Raw genomic sequence first — 25,296 nt, 5'->3', positions numbered from 1 at the left:
AATCTATATAAATAATAATATATATGTATACAATTTTAAAAAATATAATATAGAAAAAATATGTATTCTTCTTACTTTCGCCCAAACCGGCACTTATATTATTTGAAACATTTCCATTTCAAGTCCCCTACTTTAAGCCCTTGTCTTTAAAAGTAATTCTGTTACAATTTTTACATTCATGTCTAAATTGAATACTCGAGATGTGTATAGATAGAATTATTACGTTTAATAATATATCATTTTATACAAGTTATATTTGTGAATTCGGATTTTTATTTTTTAATACATTTGATTTAGATATAGAGTAAATAAATAAAACGATACCTGAATCGTATTAAGTCAATTTTTTACTGTGCACATCACAATTTAACTATATTCACATATATTTTTAGGGGGCGTAGCCCTAGGGGTGGTTGAACTCGCGGCCAATGAGACTCCGGTGAATCCTATTAGATTGTTTATTAAGTTATAATTACAATTTTGACTATGGACGATTACGGCGTGACGTTTCTCGCGATGAAGGTGTGCAGGTGATTATGTCACAAGGCTATGTGGCTGCGTGCGGCGAGTGTCTGTCGGTGAGCTGGTTCCTCCGGATGGCTGCTGGTAGATCTTGGCTCTCTGTTCGTTTGCCTTGCTGGCGTCTCTTGTCTTGTGCCTCAGCCGTCTCGTATCTCGGACCGTCTGCCGTCTCGTCGGAGTCCGGGCTTATATCCTTTAGGGGTATGCACGCTAGCTGGCCAATCGCGATTGTGCATCGATCTCTCCAAGCCAATCGCTGCAGTGGCTTCTTAGAATTCGATAAATCGGATGTTATGTATCCGAAAGAAAATTTTTTGCTTGGCTCCTGACTTTCAAATTCTTCGGAAAGGGTTTGCATTGTGATGATTGATTGTTTTGTCACAAAAGGAATTCTCTTAACGACCCGTGTTGTGCGGTTAAATGAAATCCCTCTTGTGCCATGATATTTGTCTCATCGTTAATGAATGAACGTTTTTGGTCACGGTCATTAACAATGAGACAATCGCCTTTCTAAACGTGCCTATATGTGTGGTCGCCACATATTTTTAAAGGTTTTGAAAGCATACTAACTTTAACACCTTTTGCTAATATTATTTCTATTAATAAACATTTTTCCTGCTACAAACTTTTATCAGTAATCGATTTTCCGTAAAAAATGTTTAGGGTTAAAGTGATTGAATATGTAATTTCATATTTAAAATACTCTTTTGACTGACAGACGTGTAACGGAAATGGTCTTATCGACAAACTGGGATTGAAATCAATCGCTGAAGCAAAGGTTGTGTTTTTCAACTGTCAGATCCCTTAGATTTTAAACCATTTTTTTCTTATATAAATACTTACTTAGTTACTATTAAATGACAGTTTACATGCAAGTTTGTTGTTATGATTTTTTTTGAAGAGCTGCACTTTTTCGTGCAGCTCTAATCGTCTTTGTTAAGTCGTATTGTCAAAGAAGTACAGGGCCGCATTTGGACTCGGGTGGTAGAAATCGGCTGCGGCGACGTCGAGACGCCTTTGGCGCCCAATTCCAAATGGGTCGCCCGGCTGGCGGCGGGGGCGCGCTAAGGGCGGGCGCATCCACAGGTCCCAGGGCGGGGGCGGCGCGAGCTACCGCCTGCCAATATTGATCTAGCCGGCTCTGGCTCGGAGCGGCGCGACCCGACGGGACTCACTCGAGTCCGCGTCCCCGTACGAGCGGCATGTGCCCGCTCGCCTTCGTTGCTAGTCGCTGTGTTGTCCGTTAAGAGCCGACGGCAGCGCTGTACGTGGAAAGCGCCACCGTCTCTTGCCGCTCGCTCAGCCCGCGCTCCGTGAATTGACTCAGCAAGAGCGACTGTTTAACAGGTAACGACGGCTTTTGACATTTCGCGTTATGCTGGCGACCCCTCTCATATCTCCCACATCACCCCTCCAGTACACCAGAGAAAACATCGTTAACTATTCATCGCGAACGACGTGCACGCACATACTCTGAGGAGCTACAGGATCAGCGAAATTTTTTTCTATAAGTGTGATGGTTTCCTTTTTTAATTAATTAATTTATTTTTAGTGATTTTATTTAATATAAAAATATAAATTTCAGTCTTTAGTATTATTCTGTGATTTCTGTTACACGGTTGTAACTAAAAGTTTTAATTCATATTTCTGTTCGTTATTTGATCATTAACCAACTATTCGTTAATATTTGCAGTGAAAATTTAACAACAAAGTATTACAATTTTTTTTTGTTATAAATTCAATTAAGATAAAAATATTTTTTTAATTAAAATTTATTTTTTAATGACAGAAAGGTCGTACATAATATGCAAGAGTTTCTTAAAGTCCAAATTAACAGAGTCATTTGACTGATTAAAATGAAAATTTATTTATAGTTTAAAGTTGTATTTTTTAAATTAAAACTATACAAATATGTATGTTTATTCGATTATTCGTAACGTTACGTTACGAATATTTTATCGTTTACTATTCATAATCCAAATACTTAAACATTTTTAGTCTATCTGCTCATCTATCGTTCTTTTCTCATTGTTAATGACTGAAAAAGCTTACCTTGCAGTGTATATTTAATTACTATATAGGTAGTAATCACTATTCTTATCAGGCAAATGATAGTAATCCCTTTTGCTGATCTGTTAAAACCTAATTTGCGGTACTTAGTCTTGCATTATAGGTTTAAACGCGGTACCATGCTTCTCGATTTTTTCGTAAATTCTTGAGAAATTTTGATTAAAATAAATATACATAATTTATAGTATGTGATTATAATAATAAAGTATTATATATTATTATCATTATTTTTGTATTATTAACGATGGATGGTCGTTAAAGAGAACAAACTTCAATAGGCTGATGATTTGTTACAATGGACGCGTATCGTGCTATTTTAATTGATTACAAAGCGTCAAGTTACAAAGAAATTTCTGGCTACTGTATTTATACACAAATTGTAGAGAAAATTGTCAATAACAACTGTTGCTACTTTACATTTTTCATTTTTTTACTAAGATAAAAGTAAAAAAATCCTAAATACTACAATAATCTGCATAGTTCTAATGTATCACTTGCCTTAGTCTAAGTAAATTTATTTAAACGTTACGAAGAATCTTTGCCCACGAACGAGCAAGTGTTACTACTGGCTTTACTTTTGATCAAGATTGTCTATTTCATGTATAGCATCCAATGTTGTAATTTTTTCAGCAAGAGTTGGACCATAGGCTGAATTAAACAGTAAAAATTGTAAATTTTCAAGTTGCTTTCATTTGGATGAGAATAAGCATTATCTATTAATACTGCTTTTTGTTGCAACTTTTCACAGTAGGAACCAATTTGGTTTTAAATAATCTTTAAATATCTCTCTTACTATTCATGCGCCTTTTTGCTTATGATAATCAAGAGCAATTAAAGAGCAAGAGCTAAAGGGTTAATTTCTGCAACACATGACTATAATACGTTCTTAAGATGATTTGTGTCTGGCAGTGGACTTTACTTTGAAATAGCAAGCGTTTTCATTTGAAAGCACTGCCTGTCTCATCTGCATTATAGATTTGATCGATTTGAAAATTTTCTAATTGCAAATATTCTTGAAATTCAGTGCAGAATTTATCAGCAACTTCAACACAAAAAAAAAAATTTAAATGATTTACAGCACAGATAATTTGCATCGGGATTTTGGAATAATCAAAAGCACACTGTTCATATATACATATGATTTTGATGAATTAACAATTTCACAGGATCTAATTTTTTTATATCAACCTTAAAAAAAAATTGCTTGATCCTTTTTTATATTCATATCTTAGAGTGTTGTGTCATTACTTACACATTTGCTCCACAAAGAATGGTACCACATTTCAAACCCTTCAACCAAATTATGATTGCTACGAGTACATTAGTAGAGAAATACACTTTGAGATCCAACCACACATAAGTGTTTTATGGTAGATGTCAGTGGCATATATCTTATTACTTCTTGACTAATGCACTCTTATATAGAAATCCTCACTCCTAATGTATTGATAAGCATAGCTTTGATCTTTAAAGTAGACTTAGTTTTCATATTTAATTTCGTGTTTGAAATTTGAACCGTAGATGGATTATTATTACGGTAGTACAAACCTGGAATGGTTAATATAAATTTAAAGGTGAAACTGAGATCTGCCGCAGGCTCAGATATTTGGTCGAAAATTCTGCAACTAGTCAGACAAAAGGAATGCTAACATTTGCGTGCCTACTAGGCGAATAATGAATATTTTAAATGAAACGTTATGAATGTGTACAGGATAAAGTTTTTTCATTAATCTCACAGCGAGTTTAAAACCATAGTTATAAAAGGGCCATACTCTGTAATAATAAGCATTTCACGATTGTTTTCGAAACGTAAAATCAGATTTAAGAATAATAATACAAAAAAAAATGTTTTTTGGATTTTAATATTATCAAATTAATTTGAAAAATATATTTATCTGTATCATTTTTTTTTTCAATAAAATAAAATATATGTATTATTGTGGATAGTCGTATATCACGATCCTTAGTTATAAATAAATTATGCTATTAAAACAATATGAGTATCGAACGTTTTCTCGGCTTATACAAAAATATGAATAAAAATGCTTTGCACTAATTAAACGCTATCAAAGATCAATCGTCATATAATAAATTTGGCTATGAGCTTTTTATAGACCAATTCCGAAATATATTACGATAGTCGCAATGGTTTCATAAGCATATTTCAAGATATCGATTTGCCATTATCCGGAAGCGATGCCGATTTTCTTACTTTCTAAACTACGTCAGAAGAGAGTTTCTTCAATATATCAAAATTTCAATAAATATGAATATTCATGTAAAATATGATGTGTGTATAATATACAATATAATATAATATAATATAAAATAATATAACAAATCCGTTCGTAGCGCATGAAAGAAAATCTGCTGAGAAACGAAGTTTGTGAACATGAAAGCTCTGGGGAAGAATGGAAAGCTCGATAATTTAAAAAGCGACTGTTTTTGTGTGTAATAAAAAATATTGAAAAAATTTTACCGGCACAATCGATCAAGCGAATGCGACCGCATTTTCAATGTTTGTTTTGCCATGATATGCGTGAGCTATCAATTATTATAAAACAATCTCTGTATATAAAACATATCGCTAAAGAGATTACGATTGAGATACATTATGTAATAAACACTTGTTTTTATATTTTAATATAAAATTTCAATTTTGTTCGTGCAAAGTGTGTCTATGTTTAAATGTCGGCACGAGTCGACACTGAAATTTATAGGCGGTAGTTAAGAATTGATTTATTCATATGCGATATCTGAAAATTGTATTCATTTTCATAGCATGGCACTGCTAAAGATATATTTTCTAATGAATATTTAACGGTAAAGTTGTTGCTTTCAAAGGTTATTTTTTATAATTCGAAATACTTTTTTTCAAATTTTATATTACAAAAAAAAAAACATACATGTTACCAGGCACGAGTCTATGTCAATGATGCTATGCATAGTACATGATGTTTTGTAAAAATTGCGAAGGGCTTCAATAACCTGAAAAAATATGTTATAATTTACCTGTCTTGAAAGTTAAGCAGTATATAGTATATTCTCAACAACGAAAGAAAAATCTCGTGACCAAATAACGTTAATAATTGGAAATATTGCAAAGACTACCTAATAGCACATACATACCGAGACGTTTATCAATAATATGTTCCGTCAAAAAACTTCTATTTGTTTGGAAAAAATAAGCGCCATACAAAAAAAAATTAACCTGCGCTTAATATTATTGTGAAGTGGTCATCTATATTGTTCTACTTAAGGCGTAAACATATTTTTAAGGAGTGTAGAAAAAACGATGCAATTGCCTCGCAAACATCCTTATTTGCAATTTACCAGAACTGTATCAAACCAGCATTATAAAATATGTGACACTTTGTCACAGAGAAGAGATGCCACAGAAATACAGCAGTAAAGATGACCCAGGAGACTGCAATCACAGACATGAGAATGAATAGTCCAGAGAGCATCACGGCGAATCCCAGCTGTTTCACAGGCAAAACAGCCGACAATAATACAACTCGACACGTATCAGAGACTCCGATTTTCAAAACCTGCCATTTACACCCCATAGGGTGATATGAGGATATATATTTTTCTATATAGTATGTAGTATTATGTAAAATTAATTTTTATAAAATAAACTGTTATCAGCTTTTCCGGCGTCTATTTGACTATAAAGATATACCCCTTAACTTATGTACAAAAAAACTTGTTTTGATAGACGTTTACCAATTGACCGATAAACTTTATCGGTAAAAAATTATCGAGGTGTAACTTTTGTATTACAAAATATTTTTTTAGTGGGTTTATTGTATTTTTTTTGATCAGTTGATACATATACAAATGAGACTTCTACTGTTAAACAACAGTTTGTCTGCTTATATAACATACTTGTCATAAACAGAAACATGTTGGTAATAATTTTTATTTCGCATATAATAGTAGTCGGATCAGATAGTACCTACTTGATGGGGTTGTAAACTTAACGTCAATGCTATATAGTCTTTGCTACGTACATCCAAAAATAAATAGCAGTATTGCAAACTACGTTGAAATCATTCTTATTATTTCTAGCTTTGATCCTTACTTTCCGATTATCCCTCGTATATTTGTTCTATGAATCATAAAACCAGAAGGGTCTCAGCTTTATGCCGTATGATAAGCGTTTCTTCTTATCATGTTATTATTTTATTATATGTGCTTATTATATAGTATGTATCGAATATAGTATTAGCCGTAATAGACCTAACAAAGCCGTCACAGGCGCCGTTAGGTCGTTGCGCTAAGGGAATTAATTTTAAATAACGAAGGCTTTATAACAAAATTACTAACGGACCTAAGCACATATTTGCCAACGAGAGAAAAAGGAAGGGAGAGAGAGAGAAGCACAGCGAAGTAGGAAGCAACCAGGCACCTGGATTTTACGGGTTATTTTTTAAAAAATAACAGCATATACTCTTAAATATTATGAGCTACATCAACAGGTGTTACTCATTGCCGTTTATTTATCGGATGACTGTGGTATGGCAATATCTTTAGTGGTGATTAATTTTGTATAACGTTGTAATTATAAATAACCCTTTGCGGTTAATTATAGTCGGTAGAGTCGAAGCGCTGCTAACTAGTCAATTGCAGTGTTATTATAATCTTCACAATGTAATGTATTAATTTTAATTCTTATGATAAAAGGTGTACGATTTTACACATATTATTTACAATGCATTATAAAGGCGATCCAGCTTTAGTTTCCGAACATTTTTTATAAAAAAAATATTGTTAATTTTTTTTCATTAATCGATCATTCGCTGTATTTTACTGATTCTTAAAAATAATATCAATTAAAAGACTGCCTCTGGATTTTTTTCAGCAACCCACCCTTTCGATATTCGTACTTTTTCATACATTTCGGGCGGTATCTTGGCCTTAACATGGCGGATGTTGATTTTTACACACAAAAATATCCAACGGCATTAAATCGGCCCTCATCATTAAACGTTACAGTTTAACCTTCATCGTTTTAAAAATATTAATACCAAACGAAGCCACCTGACCACAGGGTGCACCAAACAGTCACTTTTTGGGGATTTAATGATCTCTCTTAAATGATTTAAAAATAATTTCGTAAATGTGTTGTTGCATACAAATATTTAACACTTTGAACTTACTTGATTATTTACTGTTGTCTGATTTACAGTGCTGTCAACATGTTGAAACTCGAATTGGATCACCACATAAATATATTAATGTACATACTAAAAATATGCTCTTCGGAACTTTTTAGAATCTCAGTAATTTTACGCATGTTACATCTCTGTGTGGTGGTATTAACTTTCGAGACTTTTGATCTCATTTTTTTTTTTGTTCAAATGCTTGTTGTAGGACAAATTGTGCAGGTGGATGAAACATCTACAAGTATATCATATAAATAATAATAATTATTTCAGCATGCAATGCTTCATTATCACTAGATTTAGAATTTAGTGTTTCCCTCATAAATTTAAACTGTACTACAGTTTTAATTGTATAAATATTGCAATCATTATGATAATCGAATTGCGTCTCGTCTAGATGTATAGGAGTAGATTTAGTTTACATATATAATTTTGACAAACATGATATTAAATTTAACATGAGTTTTATCAATAATTTTAAATACATACAGCCTTGGTAATATTATTAAAACAACCTTAAAAATGATATAATTTGTCAATTTTTAGCAGGTGGTTAAACTGATTTTTGGATTGTCGATTACTTAAAAAGGTCAGAGATTTACCACTAAATCCAGAAAAAACTACGTGTATTTTGTATTTACTTGCGCTACTTTATTTATATATTATTTATTTTTTATTAATATAAAAAGAATGCTAAAAAACTGCTATTTAAGTAAAGGTCAAATGGCAAATATAATTCTATTAGATTCGCACGAACTGAATTGGACCAAATCAAGCCAACGAATTATTTTTTTGCGTCACGCTGTCTAAAATATATGCAATAAAATAATTAAGTAAATATCGTGAATATAAAGGAAGATATAATATTGCATTTCGGATTCTTCAAAAATCGCCTAAGAATGGCTAAAAAAAATTCTGCAAACAGAGAATCATTTATTTCATCACAAACGATGGACAATAGAGTTAATAAAGAGTGATTTATATTATAGTAACCGTACCCTTCATAATCAAAATAAAAAGAGAAATAGTGAATCGGTCTCTAAAATATCGATACGAGTTTAAGGTCATTAAGACTTATAAATAACATTATTTTTTTGCTTACTTTTAAGACTTTTTATGTGATAATGATGACAGTGTAGTAGACATTATACAATTTAGAACATTTTTGAAGAACCCACATTCAGCAGAGATTGCACTAGAAAGGTTAAGAATTAAGCATACGCAAAATACACAATAAAGAATAAAGTTACAAACCATATATTAATTAGTAGCATATAAAGTTATAAAGTGACTGCTAACGAATGGATGAAAGAAGTAATTAATATTATTATTATTGTATCCATTACTTTTATCGTGCTGAAGCATAAAAGGAAATTTCGGCCTAACCTAAATTACTTTATTTTGCCAATAAAAGGTTAATTAAAAACAACAATTACTCGAATGAATCCCTACATCAGCCAATGTGTGCTTTATGCAGTGTTTTTGAACGAATGTAATATTTGCGCAAGAAACTTCACTGAAAACTTACCAGTTGAATACAGAAATTAATTATTTAAGTTCTTGATAAATATATAACGTACTTTGTGTGTACATAAATTATTGTATTACAGTTTCAAAATATATTAATTTAACACCAGGCGCTAAGCTCCCGAAACTAATTATATGTCTCAAATGAATCTAGAGCTTAAAAGCTTTGTTTTCGCAGTTATCAAATTGTGCATAGATGTTTCAATTGTATAATATTGATGTAATTACTGTATCTTTAATGGGCTTTGTTTGCTTCTAAACCTTTACATTTTCGATAAAATGAGGTAATAAAGAAATTCAGTTATTCATAAGCAGTAGGGAGATTTTTTAGTTTAGTTAAGTATAAAAAAATTTAGTGACAAATATACTCAAATAATATTTTAGATTAAAAAACTAATCAGATATATTATAATAAACAATATTTATTAAAAATAAAATCTTTAAATATTTTTCTACACTATTCCAATTATTTAATTTCTGTTTTTTATGTATGTCTAAAACTAACTATTTTTTTATTTGATAAATATGTTTTTCGGGATTTGATACTGAAAAGGTGTGACTTTGCAGCCAAAAAAGTTGGTATACAGGCTTGGTCATAATAATGAGGCACCCTAATAAATGTGTTATATCATAAATAAGTGTTTATTTTAAGCTTATTTTTAATATTTAATAGGCCTACTCTTAGTTTTCATTACAGCTGCAACCCTTTTTGGCATACACTCAACTAATGACTTGCAGGTGGACGAAGACAATTTTCTTTATTCCATTCCTAATTTTTCTTGCAGCTGAATTTTGCGTTTGTAATTGTGTTGGGCAACCTTTCCGTTTAATTTTGCCCATAAATTCTCTATAATATTCAGGTCTGTTGACTTTGTATAAAATCGTCAAACCCTTTGACGCAAATCAACCCCTAATAGTATTGAATGGAGCGTTTTTTTTGCTGGAATCGGATGGTAGCGTGGTCTGGGCTTGAAAATATTTTTCAGTAAGAATACATTAAAGTGGATTCCAACATTGAAATATAAATGTCACTATTCATACTACACTCGCAAATGTACGGGTTTCCTACCCCTGTTGCTGCCATGCAACCCCAGACACCAACGCTTTTGCCACAAATTTGACTTTAGGTACTACGCAATCAGCTATATATTCTTCTCTGACTCTACGTCGCACGTGTACTACACAAGGGGTTGCAAAAAAATAAAAAAAAAATATTGCTTTAGAAATTTTAGAATAAATTAAGTTTTTAATATTTTTTTATGTTAATACCTTAAAGTTGGATTCACCGGACCTAATGACTTTCGCCCAATCTTCAGATATCCAGTCTTGATGGGCTCACTTTAACCTTTGAGTTCAACCTTTAAGTCCCACATTGTCCGCGAAAAAATGGATGGCACTCCGCTTGGAGAGACTTCAGCAGCCAGTTTCAAAGATATTTTTCGACGATTTTTAAGGGACTCGTGAACCAACACTCGATATTCATAGGCAGTTGTCTTTCGTTTTCTTCCAGTTCTTGGCTTTGATTTGTAAGAACTACATTCGTTTAAACGTTTTAAAGCATTTTGAGCAGCGTGTTGTAAACAATTAATGTGTTTATTAATTTCCGATATATTCATGCAATAATATGCAATAAAATTATATTCACTCTTTTAGCTTAAAATATCTTAAATGTTTATATAATATACAAAATAAATTATTAATTAAAAAAATTATAATGGTAAATAAAAGCCGAAATTACGCATCTGAATGTAACGGTCAATTAAGCGAGACTGAACAATTAGCCCAGCAATCTCTTTTTAAAACTCAAGTGAGCAATTAAAAACGTCAAATTCCTTTCTATATTTCTGCTAAAATATTTTGTTCAGACTATGCACTTGTAAAAAGTTACACACTATTTTAAGAGGTGCTTCATTTTATGGCCATGACTGTATATAGATAAATTAGGATGCCTATATCAGATGGTGGAGTTGAAATGACAGGTCTTGAAAGTCGGAGAGTCTATGCTGAAGCAGCTGGGATCTGTTGTGATGATGATGGACGATTCGTTGATGTCTCTTGGCTCGTCCCTGCTGCTGTGATGTCTGTCGTTATGTGACTTAAGTGTCACACCTTTAATAATGCTTGTTCGAGACTGCTATGTCGTATCGCAGATAAAGATGGGAAATTAATTATTGCTTCTTGGACACACCCATGAAATGTGTTTACGCTCTAAAGTAAAAACAGTACAAATAAAAAGTTGTTTTTACGTCTCAGGACAGATGTGCTATTAGGTGGTCCGTGAAATATTTGTGGCAAAACAATGAATTGTAATCAAGTTTAATTTTAGTGAAATAATTCACAAAGCTACGTGTCACACGCAGCCGTAATATCGATAACAACAAAAAAATATACACGCTAACGTAAAACTAATTACAACTATGGACTCTTAATAATTTTGTGTACAAGTACGGAGAATGTTTTATACCAGAAAAACACTGTTTCTATCACTAATATTTACTTTTGTTTGTTTCAGGTTTGTTCTTCTTCTATTATTACATCTACACAAACCGTTTTTGTGTTTATTAAAAAAAACACCTGCATAATTTGGTGAGTTTCTTACGTTAATATGATTAGTCACCATATTCAAATTTATGTTTATCATTAGTCATATTATTAAATTGGAAAACTCCTTATTAATTGACTGACACAATATATATTATTATCATCGAAAAATAATTGTAAGCTTAGGTGCTTTATTGACAAACTAAAGCTTAATATCAAATGGCAAGCTTCTTAACTTTTACTTTTAGCTTAAAAATATAGTCTCGATATGTAACTACATTAAAATTTTAGTTATTTTTTAGTCATAGTTCATACACATTTAAGAAATATGGGTAATTTTGAGTTTAAAAATCTGTTATAATAATAAAAAAATTATCTTTTTAGTTATGCTAGCATAAATACACTTAAAAATTTAATAACATGTAGTACACATTACATATTATTAATAGTGTCTTAAAATGTATAGCATCGGTTCGTTTATCAAGACATCTTTTTATTTTATACCTTTCGTATAAAACATCTTCTTCATTAATAAACTTTTTTATGTATACTGAAATGTTTCAACGTAAAGGCATGCAATTGTATATATACATACATATCCATATAGTATGTGTTATATATTCATTTCTTTTAGAACTTTCCATAAGTAGTCTTGGCGCTCGGAAAAGTCAAAGGGCAAAGAGGTTTGAAACTCTCGACTTTTCAACACCTTTTCTCAATTTCTTTTTCGCGACCTTTGTACATATATTTTTTCATAATTTTGTTGCAAGGTGCGATTTATTTTATAAAATCATCAAGTTTTTTGTATGTGCTGGCAAATAATATTTTAATGAGTTTAAAATATACATAATAAGCCTTATGAATCCGGGTATAAAGCTGGTGAGATATATATACTCTGGTTGCTTCTTGGCTTCTTCGATATTATATTCACGGTAAATTTAATAATGGCAAAGGTCAGATTATTAGGGAATCGATCTCGAATCTTATTCCAAGATACGAAAACTGCTAACGAGCCTTCGTGTTTTCCGACTTTGAACACCCGGTTAAACTGTAGTGCGGCACTGTTTTGCCCAAATTGTATGTAGCATAAAGCATAAAGCACAAAGCACGAATATTGTATCGTAACAAAAGAAACAAAGCAAACTACATCCCAATTAAGCACTTTAAATAGCACACAGAATATATTTGGTGTTGTAACAACAGCTCATGGAAAATCTAAAAATTTATGTTTTTAATATAATATATCAGTATTGTCATAAATATGTTTAGTAACTACAAAAAAATAGTATATTTAAAAATGATTGATAATTAAAATATTTAAAAAATATTTTAAAAAGTATGAAACTTTTTAAAAATATATAAAAAAACCCTTAAAATTTTTTTTTCTTAAATCTATGTAGGTATATAGCATTTAGAACAAATAAAAAATAAATCGAAAGATAGGCTACACACAGTATTTATTTCTATACAAAACTAAATAATAATAAATCAGATCAATAAACTTCATACTTTTCGTAAAATATTATTAAATTACATTTTTATTATGTCATCACTTAATTTTAACAATTTCACATTGCTTGAAATTACCGTAATATAAATTTCCTTTCCGACATAAATCTTGACTTTTATTCATCATATTTTTTTGTATGTTTTTTCAATTGAGTTAATATTCATAATATATTATATACTGGAGACCATATTATTGAATTATATTTAAGTGTTTTTTTTTAACAAGGTATGTATTCAATATAATATGTATATTTATGTTATTAAATAAAGTTATTGTATTTATATTAAATCACTAGTTTTATAAATTTACATCGTAATTTGTATACATATTTAATTGTTTTTTGCATATTTTTTGTAAATCTCCTGTTGTTTGAATGACAAAAAATTACAGACGTTAGACCAATGTGTTACAGCAGGGTAAAAACAATTAACACCTACTAATTAGGTAGTGAATTCAATTTATTGTAAACTATTTTTACAGCCTTAATCATAGATGTCACTATGAACAGTCGTGCATGATTTTCTGATAATTATTTCTCACAATATTTATTAGTGAGATAAGGAAAATCTACGAAACCTAATATCTGATGTTCGTTTGAAATTTTAAACATATAATAACCGCTATTTTTGCTCTCCTAGATACGTTAGAAATTTAAAAACACAACGTTCTTACATAGAATTTAACTTCAGATATAATTCTGAGGTATAATTTATTAACTTATACCATTGGCTTATCGTTCTAATCAATAATGGTTTAAAGCGAAATTATTTAGCTGGTTATCGTTAAATGCTAAAGGCTGATAGGTAAAAATGCTTAAGAAAAAGCTTAGGGGAAAACTAAAATTCTGCCTGTGTTGTATAGTCTTCTGTATTTAAATTAATAAAATACTTTTAATCAATGAAATAAAATAATATGTTTTTGTACAGTTAATAACAATAACAAGAATTAAAAAAAATATGGCTAATAACTAAAACTAGACAATAGTGCAATTCTGGATAAAATATTGAAAGTAGTAATTTAATAACAACAAATAATATCGACTAATATACTATAATATCCGTTTTAATTCCAAAACAAATAGACAATATTAGACCAAGTGTACATGATACTGACGATATTGAAAATCATTGAAAGAAAACAGTTTGCGCTATATTTTTTTGGTGTAAAATAAATTTACACCAAAATAAATGGACATACAACTGGGATCGATGCGAATGCAAAAACCGAGTAGTCACATAGGATACTATTGTATATAAAATATTCTTGAACATTTACAAATTTTTTGACGATACCGATATTTTTAATAAATATATACATACATGTGTTAAATATATAAGGTATTCCCAAAACAAATTATGCTTTTTAATGGAACATGAAAAAATCCTTGAGTGTTTATTTTTATTTAAATATTGTAAAACATTATTTCCTTGTAAAGATTTAACCTTTTTCCACTTTATGGTCAATTTTATATTTCCATTAGCATAACATGTTGTTGGCTTTGATTAAAAATATTCCGATAGCTCTCTTTTCATATCGTCTGTATTTTGATTTTTCACGTCTAAGAAGTATTGCATCGGTCGACATAAAGAGTATGAGATAAAATCTTCTAGTAAAGTTCTTTGATTTATCGAGAGTTAATTTCGCCTCATGGGTATGACTATTCGAATTATTTTTGCAGTGCAGGACTCTTTTTACTTTATTGTACAAAAAATCCAACTGATCATAATTTAAACTTTCTGTTATTTTTTGACCAGGTCTTAAGATTTTTATAGTGCACAATCCCTTTGAAATATTTTTTTAAAGTGAGCTCGAACTTAGGTGTTGCAAATTAACGTTAAGATTTTCATTGTACTACTACAACACCAATTTTTTTATCTAAAGTTATCAAATTATAATATAAGGGTTCAGAAGCTCTTGGGATATGCGGATACGTGACGACGTATTTTTTCGCTACATTGTCTTTAAGCCTTTCTAATCTCCTTAACGTGTCTATTCCGTATTGAATCGGATTTGTTTAATTTCTAGACCGGCTGGTGGATAGTTTGAGTAGGATTTTTTCCATTTCTGCAGCCAGGGCATCATCATCTATCTTTGCTAGTCTTTCACATATCGTAATTTTCTGTTCGATTTTTTAAACCATATATGACATATACGGATATCTTATGAATCCCCTTAAACTTTACAAATGTCTTTATTGGCCGTAGTTACCGATAGTCTTAAAAATTATAATAAATTGTTCGCTCTAAAAAAAAATTCATTGCAAATTTTAGGGACCAAAATTTTTTTAAATATAAATAAAAATAGGGCAAAATTTTAAAATGTGAGTTTTTTTTCAATGCTACACATATTTTGTAAATTAAAAATAAAAACTTTTTTTTGTCAAGCTTGTGCGTTTATTTGTGTATGCGAGATCATATTAGTGCGAGCGTGTATGGTATGGTGTACGTATAATTTAATAGTTACCAATTTCGGAGTGTGGTTGATTATGTAAACACACGACGAACGTGTTAACTCTCGTGTAAACTTGCGTTCAATTCTCCCCTATTTGGATTTGCACAACGTACAGCGTCACGTATATAAAAAGGTTTAACGGTAAAAACACATACACTTATACGCATATTTCATTTTTTATTCCTTAAAATATGATTATTTCTCAACCCCAGGTTGATCGCGCTTACATTTGAGACAATGAATATCGCGGTTATTTTTTTTAGAAATTAATTTTCGATTAAATGTAGTAATTAAAATTCGTATGTAAAATTTAATAAAATAAAAATATGACTATAATGTATTATTTATAGCTTTTCATACAGTCAAATTTATAAGAATATTTACATTTAATTTATAACGCTACTAATCAACACCTTCGGAAAGGTTTCTTTTCCGTGTGACTTATTTCACTACTTAAGCAAATTTATTAAATTTATTAAATTCAATTGTAAACATTTATTTGGTCATTTTTAGACTCCTATTATAACGATCCAAGAAGTATGCATATTACTTATGAACCTGCCTTCACTTATGCAGCGTTATAAAAAGGCAATGGTTGTAAACATTTAAGAAATATTTAAACATATTTATTTTATCTTATGATTTATTTAATAAAACATAAAAAAAATTGCTTTATAAAATTTCTTAAGAAATCCGAGAATTCTCGATTTGCCATTTTTCTCGAGAAAATCTCACAATGTTAAAAAAAAACACTAGTCATAGCAAAACATACATGATTATTTAGTTGATAACGTCTTGATTCAACAATTGCTAAGCCTTTTATCACGATTAAGAGTTAAGGGTACTGTTGAAAATTTATCGACTATTTTCGAAGAATTCCAGTTTTAGGATCCGGAACGTCTTCGAGAATCACGATCGCGTCCTCTTTTAATTGCGGTTAGAGCCAGAACATCCACACTCGATTTTCGAATCCTTTGGCATTACAAATTGTCTTGTGTATTGTCAGCTACTAGAAGCTGGTCCGATTCGTATCATTTAATTTTATTATTCAATGATTTTTTTCTCTTTTTTACTATACTATTTATTTAATTTTTTTGTCTAATGTAATATTACAATTGATATTTTTTCAACATCATGATACTTGTTTGGGCATATTGGTCTTAATTTAATTTTAATAATCTTATATAGAGGTAGTGAAAAAAAATATAAGCTCAACCTTAAAAGCATATAAAGTAATTGTATACACAGGAGCAACTACAAACCGCTGAACCAAGATGTATGTAGATTTTTTTGAATAGGGTCACGGGGTGGTGATCCTTGAGATGGAGTAGGGGGTGGTCGGCGGTGGAGAGTCAGGGTATTTTTAGGCCGCGAGGAGAATTTTTTTTGACCATAGTTTTGAGGGTAGGGCGCCGGTTAATTAAAATGTTTGACTGCGGATACGTGTCTTAATTAGTAACTATGCACCCCTCTGACACAAAGGCTGGCAGCATTGTTACACGTAGATTGTACACCCATCCGATATTATTATAGCAACAGGGTGGTTTAAATTAACCAAATGTCACACATGTACCGAACGATAATAAACTTTCTTTGGTTTTAAATATTTTTTTGTTATGATAATAATTTTGTTGAGTTTATAGCTATGTACATACATGCCATCTAAATAATACGATAAAAACACGAATAATGAAAGGATCAGTATTATAAAATTTATTATTTAAATATAAATCACTCGATTATTATCTTCGCATTATGAGAGGTTAAAGCTAGATATGATATTTTGTTTCGCTAAATAACGAATCATGAAAAGCAGTTTCTTAAGGTCGTTCTATTTATTTAAAATACTGGTTATAAAAATCCCTTACCATTTGTAATTGAATTATAAAAATATCTTTTAAATAAAATAATTAAATAATAATTAAGTTACTTCTTTACATTTAGTTATTCGTTATAACGATGTAGTCCAATTCAGTTTCAATAAATGTAAGTGATGTCTTTTTACTAATTTAATTATAAGAATCATCTTTACTAGTATTCTCACTATCACTTTCTTCCGTTCCTGTTTGAGTGACAATAGAACTGATATCTGTATTATTCAAGCATTGAAAACACGGATCATTTAAATCGCAATAAAAACACTCTAAACGCATTTTAAATTTTTCATAAATTTGCATATTTCAGATATTTACTGTCTCAGTCTTTTTAGAATCAATTTTATAAAGAATCCTTTTCCACGATCGAACACGTGTTACTAAATACTTTTGATCAAAATTGTGCTATTCCATGTATAGCATCCAATGTCATAATATTTTTCTAGAAATTGACCAAGCGAGTTTTAAGAAGACCATTACGCCTTTTCATTGATAATATAACACCTTGGTTCATAGGTTGCATTACATTTGTACCTTTGGGCGTTAAAAAATTTAAACAATAAGACTGTACGTTTTTAATATGCTTTCATTCGGACAAGAAAGCATTATTTATTAACAATACTGATTTTTGTGACATTTATTTTACTAATAATCAAGGGTACACGGTTTAAATAATTTATTTTAATATTGTTTATTAACGTTTAAATACAATATAATATTTATTGCTATATTAAATTTAATGGTTTTACGATTACGTATGACTTACTTATTTATGCAGTATTTCGCTACGATTAAATGCATGTAAATTATCTAAAACCATTTTGAATGATTAAAAGGAAAGTGGCGATATTTTATTTTGCAAAGCTCCATTCTTAAAAAAATAGGAAAAAATGTTTAAGTAACTTTATCGAAAAGTATACAAATGTAAATTGTAAATGTGTGTTTTAGATGTTACCCTTAAATATATTTACTTAAAAAAAAGCAACGTAACTTACATGAGATTTGAGTTTTGCACTGCAAGGTCTAAAACTATATCAGATACCTGATTCAAATTTGTCATTAAAAAATAAGCTCGCAAAATGAACTTTAGTTCCTATAAAATATTGAGGATTAAATATGGCAGATGCAAAAATGATTAAATTTGTATTATAAACTTACAAAATAGTTCTTATTTAAATATAGTTTAATTAAAATTAAGTGAATTTTAAAACTCAAGATATTAAACTTTATTTAGTTTTATTTAAAGTTTTTAGAAACTTGAATGCACGTACAATAATGTTTTTTTTAAACAAGTTAAAGGTTTTTGTTGAACTTATTATCAGAGGTGAAACTTTTTTGTTGTTATGGTAATAAATTTGCCTTGAATTGGTTTTATGTCTACTTTAGCGGGCTTCAATGAATTGGAAAACTTCCCGAGAGTATCGACTTATAAAGTTCTCTTGCTATGTACATATACTTATTTTTATTATCATAAATTTAATCAACCTGAAAGTGTAATATTATATATACGTAAAATATTTTAATATTCATAGAGGTCAATAAATTATCCATATCCATAGTATAGTTTTTGTAACTAGGGTTTATTTAGTTAAAATGTAAATGTGGTTGATTATGAAAAAAATATTAAAAAAGTAGAAATTAGAGCTTTGTAAAATTTGAACTATTTAACTAAAATTAAATAAATATTTATCTCAGATGCATCAACGTTATTTTTCTTGTAACACTATTAGGACTGCTAATAACGTCATTGGCACATATAAAATCAATTAAAAATTGAAACAGGTATCGAAAGATTTTTTTTTCTCTAGGCTCTACAATTATGGATGGGCCTTCGCTGTTTACAGGTCACACGTTTGCATCTTTCTTAATTTGCGGTGCCTAGCGTTCATGTACCTGCTCTGTATGTCAGCACTGCATTTATCAAAGTTTTGTATAATCATATTTTAGCACTACTTGACATTTGAGTGGATATGTTTATAAAGATCAAAGACTACATCACTAACGTTATTCTGGGCATTGATTAATAAACCAATTTATATAAATACACTCACTTTTTTTATAGTTTGCTCACCGGCTTGCAGGTGGTATTGGCAGTATTTTTATTTTTGTGATAGGCATATACTTTGTCTTCTGCATATAGACCTTTAATCCTATTCACTCAGTCACTTTTTGGAGGTCATTAAATGCCTTTAGTATGGCTTGTTTTGAGCATCCAATTATATATCGGCGTAGGGCAACACCTGAACGGATTTGTTGTATGATATATAGTACCGTCTGTACAGATTTTTAAGTCTCTCACAGATTTTTATAATACTATATTAAATAATAAACATGCTAGTAAATCGCCCTGTTTAAGGCCTTTAACGTTATAAAAGCTATTAGAGAGTTTATCATGTATGCGAAAATTACATTCGACCTTTCTCATTATAAATCTAGTGAAGTTTATAAACTTGTTTGGTACTTTAAACTCCGCCATCGCCTCATAGAGTTTGCTTCTACACTAATATATGCTGCTTTTAAGTCCACAAATACACAATAAATGTTAATATTGGGCTTTTTGTAATATCTTTTATATCAAAAGATAGTGAAATCGAATCGAGACTTAAATAACATTGGAATCACGAATCTCGTTCCATTCTATTTTCGCAAATTTCCCAACATAGTCGTAGCTAGAGTCTCCAATTACTCGAACCATCAACTACTCGAGTATCGAATATTAAAATTTTAAAATACTCGAGTACTCGAGTACTTTCGAGTATTTACCAAATGTACCAAAATAGATATTATTCAAGTTCGTGCACATATAAATAAATAAATAAAATACTTAGTATGTTAATTTTTACAATTATTTTAACTTCACGAACATACTTTTTAAAAACAATAATGCAAAAAGTGTCTCGAATTTAATATTACTGCTAACCTTTGGTTTTAATATTCCCGTTATGGAAAAAACCCTTTCTGTTGCTGTTGATGTTGGTCTTATAGTCATTAACGCGTTGGATAAGGCTTCTAATTTATATCTGTTCGCTTTTGATAGATATAAAATTTTTTGAACTCTCTTTTTATGTTCTCTTTTTTCATTCCCTTCTCTGCTTTTCTCTTATTTCCTTCAACTATTGACAAAATAGCATTTTGTAATTCTTCTTGAATAGATTTTTTTTCTTAACAATATACAATATTCTACTCCTTCTGATTAATGCGAAGAATTTAAATCTATATCCTTCGAAGATGTATTTGGGTGAATCCCTTTCACTCTAGAGCTAAACAGTTCGCAAAGAACTGACTTTACTTTAAATGCCTTTAAAACACACAATTGTTTTGATTTATATTTTAAGCTGAGGGATCAGTATAAACAATTTACAACACTTTACGCTACAACTGCATAGTCATAAAACCTAAAAATTTTTTTTGTTGATATTTCATATTGTTCATTGCCATAAATTAGATAAGTCGGGACTGTCGAACAGAAAACACAAAATAAATTTCTCAGTCGTACCCACTAACATAGCCGACGACCGGAACTATGCAACTATGGAACTATGAAAAAATTATACCCGATAGTAACCGCTCTAACTTGGGACTTCGGGCATAAACGCCAAATAAAAGCAAGACGTTAACCTTTACCGGACCGAGCTAAAATTATTTTTGTTTCTGAAATATTTCAAAATTTTTTAATTTCGAGTATTAATCGAGTAATTTTCAAAATACTCGATTATCAAGTACTTGAAAAATAGACAAGTATACTCGAGTATCGAGTACTCGATTACTCGAATTGGAGACTCTAGTCGTAGCCTGTAATTCGTTACATACGAAACCCTAATCTTCTCAAAAATAAGTCCGAAGTGACCTTTTTTTAGTGTCCTTTGATATTATAAAAATTTGTTCACCTTAAAGATTATTACCGTCATTTAGTATCATATTTGAAAAATAATCTCTAAGAAATATTTTTTTCCGAATGATACAGCTATTTTAACAAGTGCTTATGATATTAGTCCAATTGCTCATAAATTACAGAAATCTTTTGATTAAAAATAAAATTAAGTATAATTAAACAGAATCAATTATATTTACGAAACGTAGACAAATTTTAGCATAGTCTCTCTAGAGTGAATATTACAGTAACGCAGAATGAAAATCTAGCGTTAAATACCTATGCTTACATCTAAATTTAATATACAGATTTTGGAATTTCGCTCTCAAGGGCTTGCTGTCATTTTGACCCTGAACATAATGCCTGACCGGTGTGTTGTAACACTAATAATACTATTTTTTCTAAATTGCAAGTCATCCAAAATAAAGCTATATACATAAGATATGATACACATTTTTAAACTAATTTAATAAAAAATTTATAGTCTTAAAATAACAAAAATCAAAGAATATTAACATTTTTATACTGATTTTTTAATTCATACTGTTGTTGTAAATTACCAATTAAAAAAAGTTTTTCTAATAATATTTTAGTATTTATTTTAAACGTCCGAGATTTGTTCACACCTACCCATACTCATTATGTCTCGGTGCATAATTTACGACTCAATAACGGTAGACTTCATTCTGGGAGTCGTTTCGACCCCAAAACGGAATGCGTTTTGGCTCGTTACATCGCACGCAATTTTCATACATTAACATTATGCGCGTTGAGTATTTCTATTTGTGTGTTAGATATTATTATTTTTTTTAATTCGAGATTAATTTGCTTAGCGAGGTCGTTGGCTGCTAACTAAAATTTAAAGCGAATTTAACCAGAGGAAAGTTAAGCAAAGTTCGTGCGCTCGAATCAGTGATTTACATAAGCTTTTGGGGAGAAACGCTTAATGAGAAACACCAGCCAAAGTTTATGTATCTTATAATTTCGCACAGTGAGTGTAAAACATTAGTAAGTGCAAAAATGCAAAATTTATGTTTTCAATTTATTTTATATTAAGAAATTATGGACTATAAGCCAATTTAAAATAATTTATTGAAAACATCGCTAGTTTATTAAAAGAAGTATATTTCAATACCTTCAGCTCACTTTAAATCAGACGTTCTTTTTATTGCAATTTTAAGATTTTCACTCTCATTTATCATTTTATAAATAAAAAGTTAAAGTGCGTCTTATAATTCATGATATATTGAAAAAGTTAAGATTGAAGCTCTCATTAGTAAAAAACGAAAATATAGTTACTCAAATTTAATTTGGCGATGATGTATACAAACCGTTAAATTTTTTTTTTTTTTTGATATGATGTTACAAATCATAGGGGATAAAAAAAACATTGTCCCACTCCTCGCAGTATTTTAATATCTTCTGGTGACTTCGCATTAAATTGGAGATCCCTGTTATCTATTTCTGTATATTTTTTATATGTTGTTATTTTTTTATTGGCAAACAAACCCTTCATAATGCACGTATAAATATCGTACAAAATATTCGATGGTAACTCTGAGGTAAAATATAAATTTTCGCTATTTAAAATTCAGATGAAATACTTTATAGAATTTTATATAAATATCGTAACAAATTTTTAATTTTATTTTTTCAGTTCGTTTGCTAAATTGATTACGAAGCAGTAAATTTCTTATGTCGCTAGTTACACTAGCTGCACAATGACATCAATTCACAACTAACAATCGCCGCTCAAACGCGACACCTTTTTCATTAACGTTTTACGACTGATACATACGTTGTCTCCTTTAGATGGATGGAGGCTAATAACGCCATTATTTTGTTGCCTTCTTAAGCCACGCGGCCTATCTCTATTAAGCGACAGTTTATATTATGCCCTACCCCTCTGCCACAATCTCTCCTCGCCCACCGTTGGGCATTGATTATAGGTCAAAGTTTGCAAAGTTTGTACCCTTCGGTCTTTGTCTGTATACTGCTAACGATGATCGGTGTAAAGGGAATTCGACCATTGTGTTTGTGTGTTTATCGAGTTTGTGGAGAAGTTTTGCCACTGAATTTTCTATCTTATCGTTCTTGAAAGTATTGACCAATTCAAATTATTATTTATATTGTACTAGAACAGAAAATAAAATTGAGCTAAATCAAACCAGACATATATAATAGCCAAATTTACACAAAAAAGTTACAGTATTTTTCCAATAACAAATTTATTTTACAATATTATTCTACAAAATAATCTACCATCTAAATTATGTTGTAAAGACCTTGATAAATAATAATCTGATGGTGTTATATCGGGAAAAGATGAAGGGTGAGCAACAATTTTCCATCCGAGAGCATTAATTTTTTCTCGCGTGATTTTCGAAATGAGACAGGCCTTGTTCTCGTCGCTAAGTGCGTGTGGTACCCACACGCCTAGTTTCCACGCCTTTTCAGTATTTTTAAAACTTTTTTGAATGCTAGACCATAAATTTCTTGTCTTAAATTTTAACTTCTGAATCGACATCTCTGGATTGGCTCCAATTTCTTCATATATGCGGTCATCATCAATGATTTTAGGTTACCCAAACATAAATTTCCAGATATAAATCTATTGAGCCAATTTTTAAATTAAAAAACCAGTATAACTTAACCATAGACGACACAAATGTTTTTGGTTGCTGTGGTAGTCGATTTTTTTTGGGAAATTCATACAACATACAAGTGCGTATAACACATTACTCGGTACGAAATCTTCCATTGAATCTTTTTTTGTTATGTTCCTTGCGTTTTGCATTTTCGTCTTTTTGTAAATTATTTAAAATAATATTTAAAAAACAGATAGGTTTCTGGAACTGTATATAAATATCATCATTAGTATTAACTGTACTATTAAAAAATAATAGTTACGTATAAAAGTTTCTTCAATACAAGATAAAATCGTTTAGAAGCTAACGTTTGTTATCAATAACTTGATCTGATTTTAAAAGTAATACTATCTACTGTAAACCTTGCTCTTAATTCATATTATAAAAACTGATTATTTCATTAAACGATAATAGTTATTTTATATAACACACGTTATTTAATATTCGCATAATTAAATAATCCGTATGAAACTACTAGTGCCCACATTAATTAAACATCGCTTAAAGGCGCCTTAGTGCGAGTAAATCAATGAAGCTTGCACATTGATGGGTGGCATATAATCAGAACCCCCAATATGCGAAAATCATCATATAGATTAAAAAAAAAATGATAGTTGAAAATTAAATGAACTTAAATCATTATTTATTTGACTATATCATCCCTATATTTGTTTTTACCAGCTTGTTATCTATAAGCAAATGTCATAGCCATTAAGGCAGTGAATTATGTTAGGTACTTAATAATATATAATTAGACTTACTGTTAAAAATGTATGCAAATTTATAACAAACAAAGAGATTTTAAAATGAATACATTCATTTATATTTTAATGTTATTGTTATACTACTATGTGTCTAGTATATCCACATATATATTGTCTTTATTGTGTGTTACAATTGGTTTCGCATATAATTTCCCATCGACACGATCACCATTAGTCCTCACCTTACCGGAATTCCAATCCGAATTAATAGGGTCTATTAGGTTACCCAAATCAGTACAAGCTCTTAAACGATTGGTATATAGGCGAACTATACATATGTATGTATGTGTTACTCCTTAAAGGATAACAAGGACAATAGAGAAGGACTATCCCGAAACAAAACGATC

The 25,296-nt window shown here is 30.1% G+C and overlaps 2 protein-coding genes and 1 long non-coding RNA gene across 7 annotated transcripts in view; 2 read left to right on the top strand and 1 right to left on the bottom strand.

Annotated features, from left to right (window-relative positions):
- The window catches only part of LOC148234164 (uncharacterized), an 83,061-nt gene extending 72,559 nt beyond the window's left edge, over positions 1 to 10,502 (bottom strand). Inside the window, exon 1 of the long non-coding RNA XR_015809864.1 lies at positions 9,995 to 10,502. This is a non-coding gene — a long non-coding RNA (uncharacterized LOC148234164). The remainder of the gene's footprint in view (positions 1 to 9,994) is intronic.
- Nca (neurocalcin homolog) overlaps positions 1 to 25,296 on the top strand; it is a 174,850-nt gene that overhangs the window by 104,500 nt on the left and 45,054 nt on the right. The gene's annotated exons all lie outside the window — the stretch shown is intronic.
- The window catches only part of LOC148234162 (neuronal calcium sensor 2), a 163,031-nt gene that overhangs the window by 104,418 nt on the left and 33,317 nt on the right, over positions 1 to 25,296 (top strand). The window contains exon 6 of one of the 5 annotated variants that reach the window (XM_088187389.1): positions 11,803 to 11,876. The exons of 3 other annotated variants lie outside the window; for them this stretch is intronic. The gene's annotated coding sequence lies outside the window, so the exon portion shown is untranslated. Of the gene's footprint in view, positions 1 to 1,697; positions 1,870 to 11,802; positions 11,877 to 25,296 lie in introns of those variants that run through there. One more of the 5 variants, XM_088187393.1, reaches the window with a different exon arrangement.

This window comes from Plectrocnemia conspersa, unplaced genomic scaffold, assembly GCF_051122295.1.
Source record: "Plectrocnemia conspersa isolate PC_06_02 unplaced genomic scaffold, ASM5112229v1 ptg000006l, whole genome shotgun sequence".
Taxonomy (NCBI): Eukaryota; Metazoa; Arthropoda; class Insecta; order Trichoptera; family Polycentropodidae; genus Plectrocnemia; species Plectrocnemia conspersa.
This window is presented reverse-complemented; position numbering and strand designations above follow the sequence as displayed.